Source organism: Ascaphus truei, chromosome 21 (genome assembly GCF_040206685.1).
Source record: "Ascaphus truei isolate aAscTru1 chromosome 21, aAscTru1.hap1, whole genome shotgun sequence".
NCBI classification, from domain to species: domain Eukaryota; kingdom Metazoa; phylum Chordata; class Amphibia; order Anura; family Ascaphidae; genus Ascaphus; species Ascaphus truei.
In genome coordinates this window covers 18,090,615-18,101,910 of record NC_134503.1, presented here as the reverse complement: position 1 = coordinate 18,101,910, position 11,296 = coordinate 18,090,615, and positions in this window count along the sequence as shown.

The following is an 11,296-nucleotide window of genomic DNA, read 5'->3' as shown; positions in this document are numbered from 1 at the left end:
GCTCCTCCCTACATACAGTATCAGCTTTGATCTCTCGTTATACCCCTGCTTGTCTCCTGCCTTCTACCCTTTCCATCCCTTTCACCTCTACTGCTCTCTCTCCCTCGCCTTAAACCTTTTCCCGCACTGCCCCATACCTGTGGACCTCCCTCACACCCAATATATACACCAAGTACCTTCTCTCCCCACCTTTAAGTCAAACCTTAAAACTCACCTCTTAATGAAGCATTTCAGTAGCCTGGACTCCTAGCTACTGCCACACAAACACCCGCTCCTACCAACCATTGAGATCAAGCACTGCCATCTACTACAAGTATTCCCTCACCTGCTGTCTCTGTAAGTCTCTCAACATACTCTTTAGGCCAAGGCTGTGACGTCACCCGCGTGAAGCGGGTGCGTTTTGCATCCATGGTGGATGTGCTGTGGGAGGCGTGCCTATGGGTGTGCCTAGGGGCGTCCCGGAGCTGGTTCGCCCTCATTGGGCAAACCGCTCACGTTGCCTGCCTGTCACGCCAAGAATCTTGCACAATGCGCACCCCCTCCTGCTTGCGCCCGCCTTTAGGCAATGTGATCGCGCCCCGTGCGGACGCCTCCGCACGGTCTACAGTACGATGGACCTGGCCTTTGATTGTAAGATCTCCGGGGCAGGGATTTCCTATTGTCTGATGTTGATTGTTGCACTTATTGTATTATAATTACCTGTACTCTATTGTCTCTTTTGTAAAGCGCTGAGTACACTGTGGGCACTATATAAATAAAGATATTCATACAATGGTGCATGATGGTCATGCATGTACGACATGTGAGGTGATAGGGTAACCCAATGAGTACAGTGGTCTTATAGAGCAGCGGTGCGCAAACGGGGGAGGCACGGGCGGTTGCAGAGGCCCCGCACTCTTCCCCAAGGGATTCAAGTTAAATGCCAAGGGGTCGGGGGAGGCCTCTGCAACTCAACTTGCCTTAATTAAGAAGGCTGCTGTGACGCATCGCCATAGCAACGTGGCGTCAAATGACGCCGCGGGGTCGCGTGACGTCACGTGACCCCGCGGCGTCATTTGACGCCGGCACAAGAGGTGAGCGGGGCGCGAGCACAGGGGGGAGAAGGCAGGGGGGGGGCAACGCTAATAGTTTGCGTACCCCTGTTAGGCCTCGGCCATGTTACCTGCTTGCTGGCGTAGGCGCGCTGAGGCGCGCTCCCGCTCAGAACTGAGCCCCTGCAGCCGCAATTAGAGTGGCTTTAGTAGGGGCTCGCCTACGCTTCCGCAAGCGCGAAGAAGCGTAGGTCTTACCAGAATTTAAAATTTCCCCGCTTGACGGCGCGCAGGGCCGGTCACGTGAGCGGTTCGCCCAATGAGGGCGAACCAGCTCCGTGACGTCACTGGCCCACCCCCGGCCCGGCCCCTGACGGCGTGCAGGGAAAGCACCCGCAAGGCCAGGGAAAGCACCCGCTTTCCCTGAGCCTCAGCGCTTCAGCACGCCAGCGGGAAGCTTGGCCGAGGCCTTATAGAGAAGGGGTTTGGAGAGTGTAAGAGTGCGTGATGGGATGTCGGTGTAGGAAAACCTCGTATGACGTATTTCAGGTTTATAAACTCTTATTCCTAACTGATGTTGAGTCTGGCTATCTTCGTATTTACTGCTTATATTGTACTAGCTGATATACCCGGCGTTGCCCGGGATGTAATTTTGGGGGGCGGGCGACAGGGTTGGGCTTCCCCCCCCCTTGATAGCTAGGTGGGTGACTGAGTTGATTGAGTGGGTGGTTGAGTGGGTGGGTGGGTGACTGAGTTGATTGAGTGGGTGACTGAGTTGACTGGGTGGGTGGGTGACTGGGTGGGTGGGTGACTGGGTGGGTGGGTGACACTTGACAGTGTGGGTGGGTGACTGTGTGGGTGGGTGACTTTGTGGGTGGGTGAGTGGGTGACTGGGTGGGTGGGTGACTGGGCGAGTGGGTGGGTAACTGGGTGGGTGGGTGACTAGGTGAGTTTGGGTGACTGAGTTTGGGTGACTGACTTTGACTGAGTGAGTAGGTGGGTGACTGAGTGGGTGACTGAGTTGAGTTACAGGGTGGGTTTGGGTGAGTGAGTGACAGGGTGGGTGGTGAGTGACAGGGTGGGTGGGTGGGTGAGTGACAGGGTTGGGTGAGTGACACTGAGTGACAAGGTGGGTGGTGAGTGAGTGACAGGGTGGGTGGGTGGTTGACTGAGTGACATTGAGTGACAGGGTGGGTGGGTGAGTGACAGGGTGGGTGGGTGACTGGGTTGAGTGACAGGGTGGGTTTGGGTGAGTGAGTGACAGGGTAGGTGGGTGAGTGACAGGGTGGGTGGCTGGGTGGGTGACTTTGGGTGAGTGACACTGAGTGACAAGGTGGGTGGGTGAGTGAGTGACAGGGTGGGTGAGTGACTGAGTGACAGGGTGGGTGGGTGGGTGAGTGACAGGGTGGGTTGGTGAGTGACAGGGTGGGTGGGTGAGTGACAGGGTGGGTGGGTGAGTGACAGGGTGGGTGGGTGAGTGACATGGTGGGTTTGGGTGAGTGAGTGACAGGGTGGGTGGGTGAGTGACAGGGTGGGTGGGTGAGTGACAGGGTGGGTGGGTGGGTGAGTGACACTGAGTGACAAGGTGGGTGGGTGGGTGACATTGAGTGACAGGGTGAGTGGGTGGGTGGGTGGGTGAGTGACAGGGTGGGTGGGTGGGTGAGTGACAGGGTGGGTGGGTGGGTGAGTGACAGGGTGGGTGGGTGAGTGAGTGACATTGAGTGACAGGGTGGGTGGGTGAGTGACATGAGTGAGTGACAGGGTGGGTGGGTGGGTGAGTGACAGAGTGGGTGGGTGAGTGAGAGTTGAGTGACAGGGTGGGTGAGTGACAGGGTGGGTGGGTGGGTGACATCGAGTGACAGGGTGTGTGGGTGGGTGAGTGACACTGAGTGAGTGAAATGGTGGGTGGGTGAGTGAGTGACAGGGTGGGTGGGTGAGTGACAGGGTGGGTGGGTGAGTGACAGGGTGGGTGGGTGAGTGACAGGGTGGGTGGGTTAGTGAGTGACAGGGTGAGTGACAGGGTGGGTGGGTGAGTGACAGGGTGGGTGGGTGAGTGACAAGGTGGGTGACAGGGTAGGTGGGTGGGTGAGTGACAGGGTGAGTGAGTGACAGGGTGGGTGGGTGAGTGACAGGGTGGGTGAGTGACAGGGTGGGTGGGTGGTTGGTTGACTTTGACTGGGTGACAGTGGCAGGCTGGGGCAGGAGGCCCGCGCCATGCTTCGCCTCAGTTCCTCGTTGGGAGAGAGGGGGAGGAGCCTGGAGTTGGCGCAGGAAGGCCGCGGCGCGCCGCGCTTCCCCTCCGTCCGGGAGCCGGTGCAGCCGGCGTCGGGAGGACAGTGAGCCACCCGAGGAGCGTGAGCAGCCGTGCGTGCATGCACCGCCAGGCCGCTGGACGGCTCGGAACACGCAGGTGACAGGGGGGACCAGGGAAAGGGAGGGGGGACCAGGGAAAGGGAGGGGGGGGGACCAGGGAAAGGGAGGGGGGGGGGACCAGGGAAAGGGAGGGGGGGGGGACCAGGGAAAGGGAGGGGGGGGGGGACCAGGGAAAGGGAGGGGGGGGGGACCAGGGAAAGGGAGGGGGGGGGGACCAGGGAAAGGGAGGGGGGGGGACCAGGGAAAGGGAGGGGGGGCCGACACAGGGGGCAGTGGGAGTGACACCCGGGGGCAGGGGGGGGCAATATCCGGTGGGGGTGATACCCGGGGGCAGGGGGACTCAGCGGGAGACAGAACAGGAGGGAGAGGGAGAAGAGAGTGGCAGGGCGGTGGTGCGAGGGTGGGGTTCATACCAGGGGGGCAGGGGGACTCAGCAGGAGACAGGAGGGAGAGGGAGAAGAAGAGAGTGGTCAGGCGAGGCTGAGACGCTCCGGTGAGGAGGGGCTGTGTCTTGCACGGGAGAGGCGGAGGAGCGCTCTCGGGGATGGGGAGCTGGGGGAGCGGCCTATGTGAGGGGAGAGCCGCAGAGAGCGTGCTCTGTGTGGAAGAGGGGGGGGGGGGAGCGCCAGGGAAGGGTGAGAGTCGGAGAGGGTGAGAGCCGTGGAAGAGAGCGGCCTGTGGGAGGAGATAGCAGGAGAGAGCGTGTTCTGGAGGCCAATGAGAGCCATGGGGGGGGCGGGACACACCGGCCAATGAGAGCCGTGGGAGGGCAGGCGGACCGACGGACCAAGCAAATGGTCTCCAGACACTCTCAAACAAGATTTTTGATTAAATAGATATAGATAGGTTAATTACATTGAATCAATCTGGTATTTAACATGCAATGCATCAAAATGTATTTGAAATAACGAACTATGCGTCATATTCAGGCACATACTGTAAAGACCGTCATATATATGCAGGCACATAAAGACTGTCATATATATGGCAGGCACATAAAGACCGTCATATATACAACATACCGTTTCTATGAAGAGTTGTACCACTTTTTAGCATGAACATTTTCACATACAATCTTCTTTTAAATATGCTTTTAGTATGTAGGTGTTGTGTGTCAATGAATTAATTTCCCCCAAAACACCCCCCGGCCACAGGTAAAATTTATCGCAAAGCACCATTCCTGGTACATTATCTGAATTTAAAAAAATGAACGATTCAACAAATGAAATCAAACAATCAACAAATGAAAGAATAATTTCTTTTAGAAAACAGATTGGGTGGTTTAAGAAGTCTGAACTATTTAAGAATTCCTCGACTTGATACCAATTTTGCTGGCGTCGTAAAAATGTGTCTTTAATTAGTGTATATATAACACTTTTAAATCAAGTGTTTAATGAGCGCGTGATTAAACGGATAATCAAAATGCAAAAAGCATCTCCTGTCTGGCTTTAACAGTTTCGCTTGTGGAGAGTCACACAAGGGAAGCCTCTTGCGTACCTGTTAAAGGCTTGATGTTTGGAGCCTGTCCTGTTAAAGGCTTGATGTTTGGAGCCTGTCCTGTTAAAGGCTTGATGTTCAGAGCCTGTCCCTGTTAAAGGCTTGATGTTCAGAGCCTGTCCCTGTTAAAGGCTTGATGTTCAGAACCTGTCCCTGTTAAAGGCTTGATGTTTGGAGCCTGTCCTGTTAAAGGCTTGATGTTCAGAGCCTGTCCTTGTTAAAGGTTTGATGTTCAGAGCCTGTCCTGTTAAAGGCTTGATGTTCTGAGCCTGTCCTGTTAAAGGCTTGATTTTCTGAGCCTGTCCCTGTTAAAGGCTTGATGTTCTGAGCCTGTCCCTGTTAAAGGCTTGATGTTTGGAGTCTGTCCTGTTAAAGGCTTGATGTTCTGAGCCTGTCCCTGTTAAAGGCTTGATGTTTGGAGCCTGTCCCTGTTAAAGGCTTGATGTTCTGAGCCTGTCCCTGTTAAAGGCTTGATGTTTGGAGCCTGTCCCTGTTAAAGGCTTGATGTTTGGCGCCTGTCCTGTTAAAGGCTTGATGTTCTGAGCCTGTCCCTGTTAAAGGCTTGATGTTCTGAGCCTGTCCCTGTTAAAGGCTTGATGTTCGGAGCCTGTCCTGTTAAAGGCTTGATGTTCGTAGCCTGTCCTGTTAAAGGCTTGATGTTTGGAGCCTGTCCCGGCACAGAAGGTAGTGGTACTGTGTCTGATTTCAAGCCATTCTAAACGTGCTACACTGGGGAGAAGGACCTCGTTTTTTAGAACGACAAATCCCCAATTTTTCATTTCTAAAAATAATAAGGGAGAGGGGCAATGTGCTGTAACTTTGTAAAGAGAACAAGCAGTGGTCCTATGGGTTTCTACATTTTGAAAAGTAGTGATACTCTGTACACCAAAGGTATCCAACTGTAGTCCTCAGGAGCTATCAACAGGTCAGGTTTTCATGATAGCCCTGCTTCAGCAAAGTGGCTCAGTCAAAGACCAGCCTCTGAGCGACCTGTGCTGAAGCAGTGACTGATTGAGCCACCTGTGCTGAAGCAGAGATATCCTGAAAACCTGACCTGTTGGTAGCTCTTGAGGACGAGAGTTGGCCACCCCTAGTGTGCACCTTAGCACCGTGACACTCTGAACTCCGATCCCATTGCTAATAGAAAGCCTCATGCACAGATGCTACAATTACAGACTGTAAGAGCAGCAGTGGGTCAGAATGCTAATCCATGTGGGTATCAAATCAATTAATAACTGAAAGATCTCAGCGTTAGGGTGTGAAATTGTATATTTATCTAACTAAAGTATTCACTGTCTCAGTAGTTCTTTCAATGTTTTTTGACCCTAAGAACTTTATTCAGTATGCTGTGTATGCTTCAGTCTTCCCTGTGCCGGAGAGGATTTTAACCCCGCTTATTTAATGCCCTGTAGATGTATGTCATGAACGGTGGCTCCCTGGGGGCTGTCTAGGACGTTTGGCTGAGACCAAATCGCCTCTGCCGCCGGGACAACTTGCCTCCGGTCGCCTCGCCGCCGGTCACCTCGCCGCCACCCGCAGCGCATAGCCGCAGATATCTCCAGCCTCCACCGCCGCTGTGTCGGCGTTTGTGAGCGCGCCCATGCGTGCGCTAAACCAGGAGACATTTTTATTTTTTTCAATTCACGGAAAATTGAAAAATGTGTTCTGGCTGGGCGCGCTCGCAAGTGCCGGCAAAATGGCAGCGGCGGGGGAGATGTGCTCTGTGGCTGGGGAGATCTGCGGCTGCGAGGTGACCGGCGGCGAGGTGACAGGAGGTGAGTTGTTCTGGCGGCGGAGTGCCGGTGGCGTTATGGGCACACGGCTAAGTGTCCCATTCCGCCCTTGGGGGGCCAATATAATGTTACACAGTACGTTGCACGTTTTCTAGGGGGCGTTCAATGGAAGCAATCGCGTGACCGTTAGGACCGCGGGTTCTGTGGTCACGGAGGGGTTTTACCCTCAGGCACAGCACTGCAGGGGTTAAGGCAGCATCCCTCCCCCCACCTTATTTTTATATATATTGTGAGTGGAGCGGATTGCTTTTCTCCAGCACAGGGAAGACAACATCATAGCACATTTAATTTGGGGCCTATGTCTTTATCCAGTCTCTTCTCCTGTCCTTCAAGCATCTCCTACTGTTTACAGTTTCTCTTTATGCCCCCGAGCTCTCTTCCCCCGCATAATAACCCTCTCTGTTTCCCGTTCCCTCTGGCTATCTTTACTTTCTCTCCTTGCACACCTGATCAGCGTTATGGCGAGGCATATATACCTCCCCAGACCTGAACCCAGCTAATTCTTTGCAAGTGTACCCCCAGTTCATGTCTCCTCGTGTCTTCAGCTAATTCTCTAATTCCCCCAGTCCATATTACTGCCCTACATCCCCCCATGTATTCAGCTAATTCCCTAATTCCCCCATCCATATTACTGCCCTACATCCCCCATGTATTCAGCTAATTCCCTAATTCCCCCAGTCCATATTACTGCCCTACATCCCCCCATGTATTCAGCTAATTCCCTAATTCCCCCATCCATATTACTGCCCTACATCCCCCATGTATTCAGCTAATTCCCTAATTCCCCCAGTCCATATTACCGCCCCACATCCCCTCATGTATTCAGCTAATTCCCCCAGTCCATATTACCGCCCTACATCCCGTCATGTATTCAGCTAATTCCCCCAGTCCATATTACTGCACTACATCCCCCCATGTATCCAGCTCATTCCCTAATTCCCCCAGTCCATATTACCGCCCTACATCCCCCCATGTATTCAGCTAATTCCCCCAGTCCATATTATCGCCCTACATCCCGTCATGTATTCAGCTAATTCCCCCAGTCCATTTTACCGCCCTACATCCCCTCATGTATTCAGCTAATTCCCTAATTCCCCCAGTCCATATTACTGCCCTACATCCCCCCATGTATTCAGCTAATTCCCCCAGTCCATATTACCGACCTACATCCCGTCATGTATTCAGCTAATTCCCCCAGTCCATTTTACCGCCCTACATCCCTTCATGTATTCAGCTAATTCCCTAATTCCCCTAGTCCATATTACTGCCCTACATCCCCCATGTATTCAGTTAATTCCCTAATTCCCCCAGTCCATATTACTGCCCTACATCCCCCATGTATTCAGCTAATTTCCTAATTCCCCCAGTCCATATTACCGCCCTACATCCCCTCATGTATTCAGCTAATTCCCCCAGTCCATATTACCGCCCCACATCCCCTCATGTATTCAGCTAATTCCCCCAGTCCATATTACTGCCCTACATCCCCCCATGTATTCAGCTAATTCCCCCAGTCCATATTACCGCCCTACATCCCGTCATGTATTCAGCTAATTCCCCCAGTCCATATTACCGCACTACATCCCCCCATGTATCCAGCTAATTCCCTATTTCCCCCAGTCCATATTACCGCCCTACATCCTCTCATGTATTCAGCTAATTCCCTAATTCCCCCAGTCCATATTACTGCCCTACATCCCCCCATGTATTCAGCTAATTCCCCCAGTCCATATTACCGCCCTACATCCCGTCATGTATTCAGCTAATTCCCCCAGTCCATATTACCGCCCTACATCCCCTCATGTATTCAGCTAACTCCCTAATTCCCCCAGTCCATATTACCGCCCTACATCCCCTCATGTATTCAGCTAATTCCCCCAGTCCATATTACCGCCCTACATCCCCCCATGTATTCAGCTAATTCCCCCAGTCCATATTACCGCCCTACATCCCGTCATGTATTCAGCTAATTCCCCCAGTCCATATTACCGCCCTACATCCCCTCATGTATTCAGCTAATTCCCCCAGTCCATATTACCGCCCTACATCCCCTCATGTATTCAGTTAATTCCCCCAATCCATATTACCGCCCTACATCCCCTCATGTATTCAGCTAATTCCCTCAGTCCATATTACCGCCCTACATCCCCTCATGTATTCTGCTAATTCCCTCAGTCCATATTACCGCCCTATATCCCCTCATGTATACAGCTAATTCCTCCAGTCCATATTACTGCCCTACATCCCCTCATGTATTCACCAATCCCCCCAGTCCATATTACCGCCCTACATCCCCTCATGTATTCAGCTAATTCCCCCAGTCCATATTACTGCCCTACATCCCCTCATGTATTCAGCTAATTCCCCCAGTCCATATTACCGCCCTATATCCCCTCATGTATTCAGCTAATTCCCGCAGTCCATATTGCTGCCCTACATCCCCTCATGTATTCAGCTAATTCCCCCAGTCCATATTGCTGCCCTACATCCCCTCATGTATTCAGCTAATTCCCCCAGTCCATATTACTGCCCTACATCCCCTCATGTATTCAGCTAATTCCCCCAGTCCATATTACCGCCCTATATCCCCTCATGTATTCAGCTAATTCCCGCAGTCCATATTGCTGCCCTACATCCCCTCATGTATTCAGCTAATTCCCCCAGTCCATATTGCTGCCCTACATCCCCTCATGTATTCAGCTAATTCCCCCAGTCCATATTACTGCCCTACATCCCCCCATGTATTCAGCTAATTCCCTAATTCCCCCAGTCCATATTACCGCCCTACATCCTCTCATGTATTCTGCTAATTCCCTAATTCCCCCAGTCCATATTACCTCCCTACACCCTCTCACGTATTCAGCTAATTCCCCCAGTCCATATTACTGCCCTACATCCCCTCATGTATTCAGCTAATTCCCCCAGTCCACATTACTGCCTTACATCCCCTCATGTATTCAGCTAATTCCCCCAGTCCATATTACTGCCCTACATACCCTTATGTAATCAGCTAATTCCCCCAGTCCATATTACCGCCCTACATTCCCTCATGTATTCAGCTAATTCTCTAATTCCCCCAGTCCATATTACCGCCCTACATCCCCTCATGTATTCAGCTAATTCCCCCAGTCCATATTACCGCCCTACATTCCCTCATGTATTCAGCTAATTCTCTAATTCCCCCAGTCCATATTACCGCCCCACATCCCCTCATGTATTCAGCTAATTCCCCCCAGTCCATATTACCGCCCTACATCCCCTCATGTATTCAGCTAATCCCCCCAGTCCATATTACCGCCCTACATCCCCTCATGTATTCAGCTAATTCCCCCAGTCCATATTACCGCCCTACATCCCCTCATGTATTCAGCTAATTCCCCCAGTCCATATTACCGCCCTACATCCCCTCATGTATTCAGCTAATTCCCCCAGTCCATATTACCGCCCTATATCCCCTCATGTATTCAGCTAATTCCCCCAGTCCATATTACCGCCCTATATCCTCTCATGTATTCAGCTAATTCCCCCAGTCCATATTACTGCCCTACATCCCCTCATGTATTCACCAATCCCCCCAGTCCATATTACCGCCCTACATCCCCTCATGTATTCAGCTAATTCCCCCAGTCCATATTACTGCCCTACATCCCCTCATGTATTCAGCTAATTCCCCCAGTCCATATTACCGCCCTATATCCCCTCATGTATTCAGCTAATTCCCGCAGTCCATATTGCTGCCCTACATCCCCTCATGTATTCAGCTAATTCCCCCAGTCCATATTACTGCCCTACATCCCCCCATGTATTCAGCTAATTCCCTAATTCCCCCAATCCATATTACCGCCCCACATCCCCTCATGTATTCAGCTAATTCCCCCAGTCCATATTACTGCCCTACATCCCCTCATGTAATCAGCTAATTCCCCCAGTCCATATTACTGCCCTACATCCCCTCATGTATTCAGCTAATTCCCCCAGTCCATATTACTGCCCTACATCCCCTCATGTATTCAGCTAGTTCCCCCAGTCCATATTACTGCCCCACATCCCCTCATGTATTCACCTAATTCTCTAAAGCCCCCAGCCCATTCTCTCTCCCCTTATGCCTTAACCCATTTATCTGTTGCCCCCAGTCTATTGCCTTCTCTCATCTCTTTTGAATGCCCTCCTAATCTTCATAAGTAGACCAGAAGGTTGATATAGGAGGAATCAAGATGCTCCCTCTACTGGGGGAGACATCAGAAGATATTTGCTGTCCGGAGGGTGCACAGATTCCCCCCTCTGGCGTTACACGATTTCTGCAGATCTCTCTGCTTGTCCTTCTGCTGTACCGTACTTGTCTATGTTAAACCTTCAGCAACAGCACCTGCTTTTTGGGTGGTCCTGTAGTGAAGACCATTACCTGTTCTCCCTATTTCTGCCAGCGTGAGATTGCAGGGGCAAACGTCAGTGCCTTCTGCTCCCATTGGTTGAAGCTCAGAACCTTCAGCCAATTAGATCTCAGCGATGAAAACAAGCACTACATCCTTAACACCCCTAATGTGTGTAAATAAGTAGATACAAAAAAAACACATATAACAGAAAAGTTATTATGAAATGCAT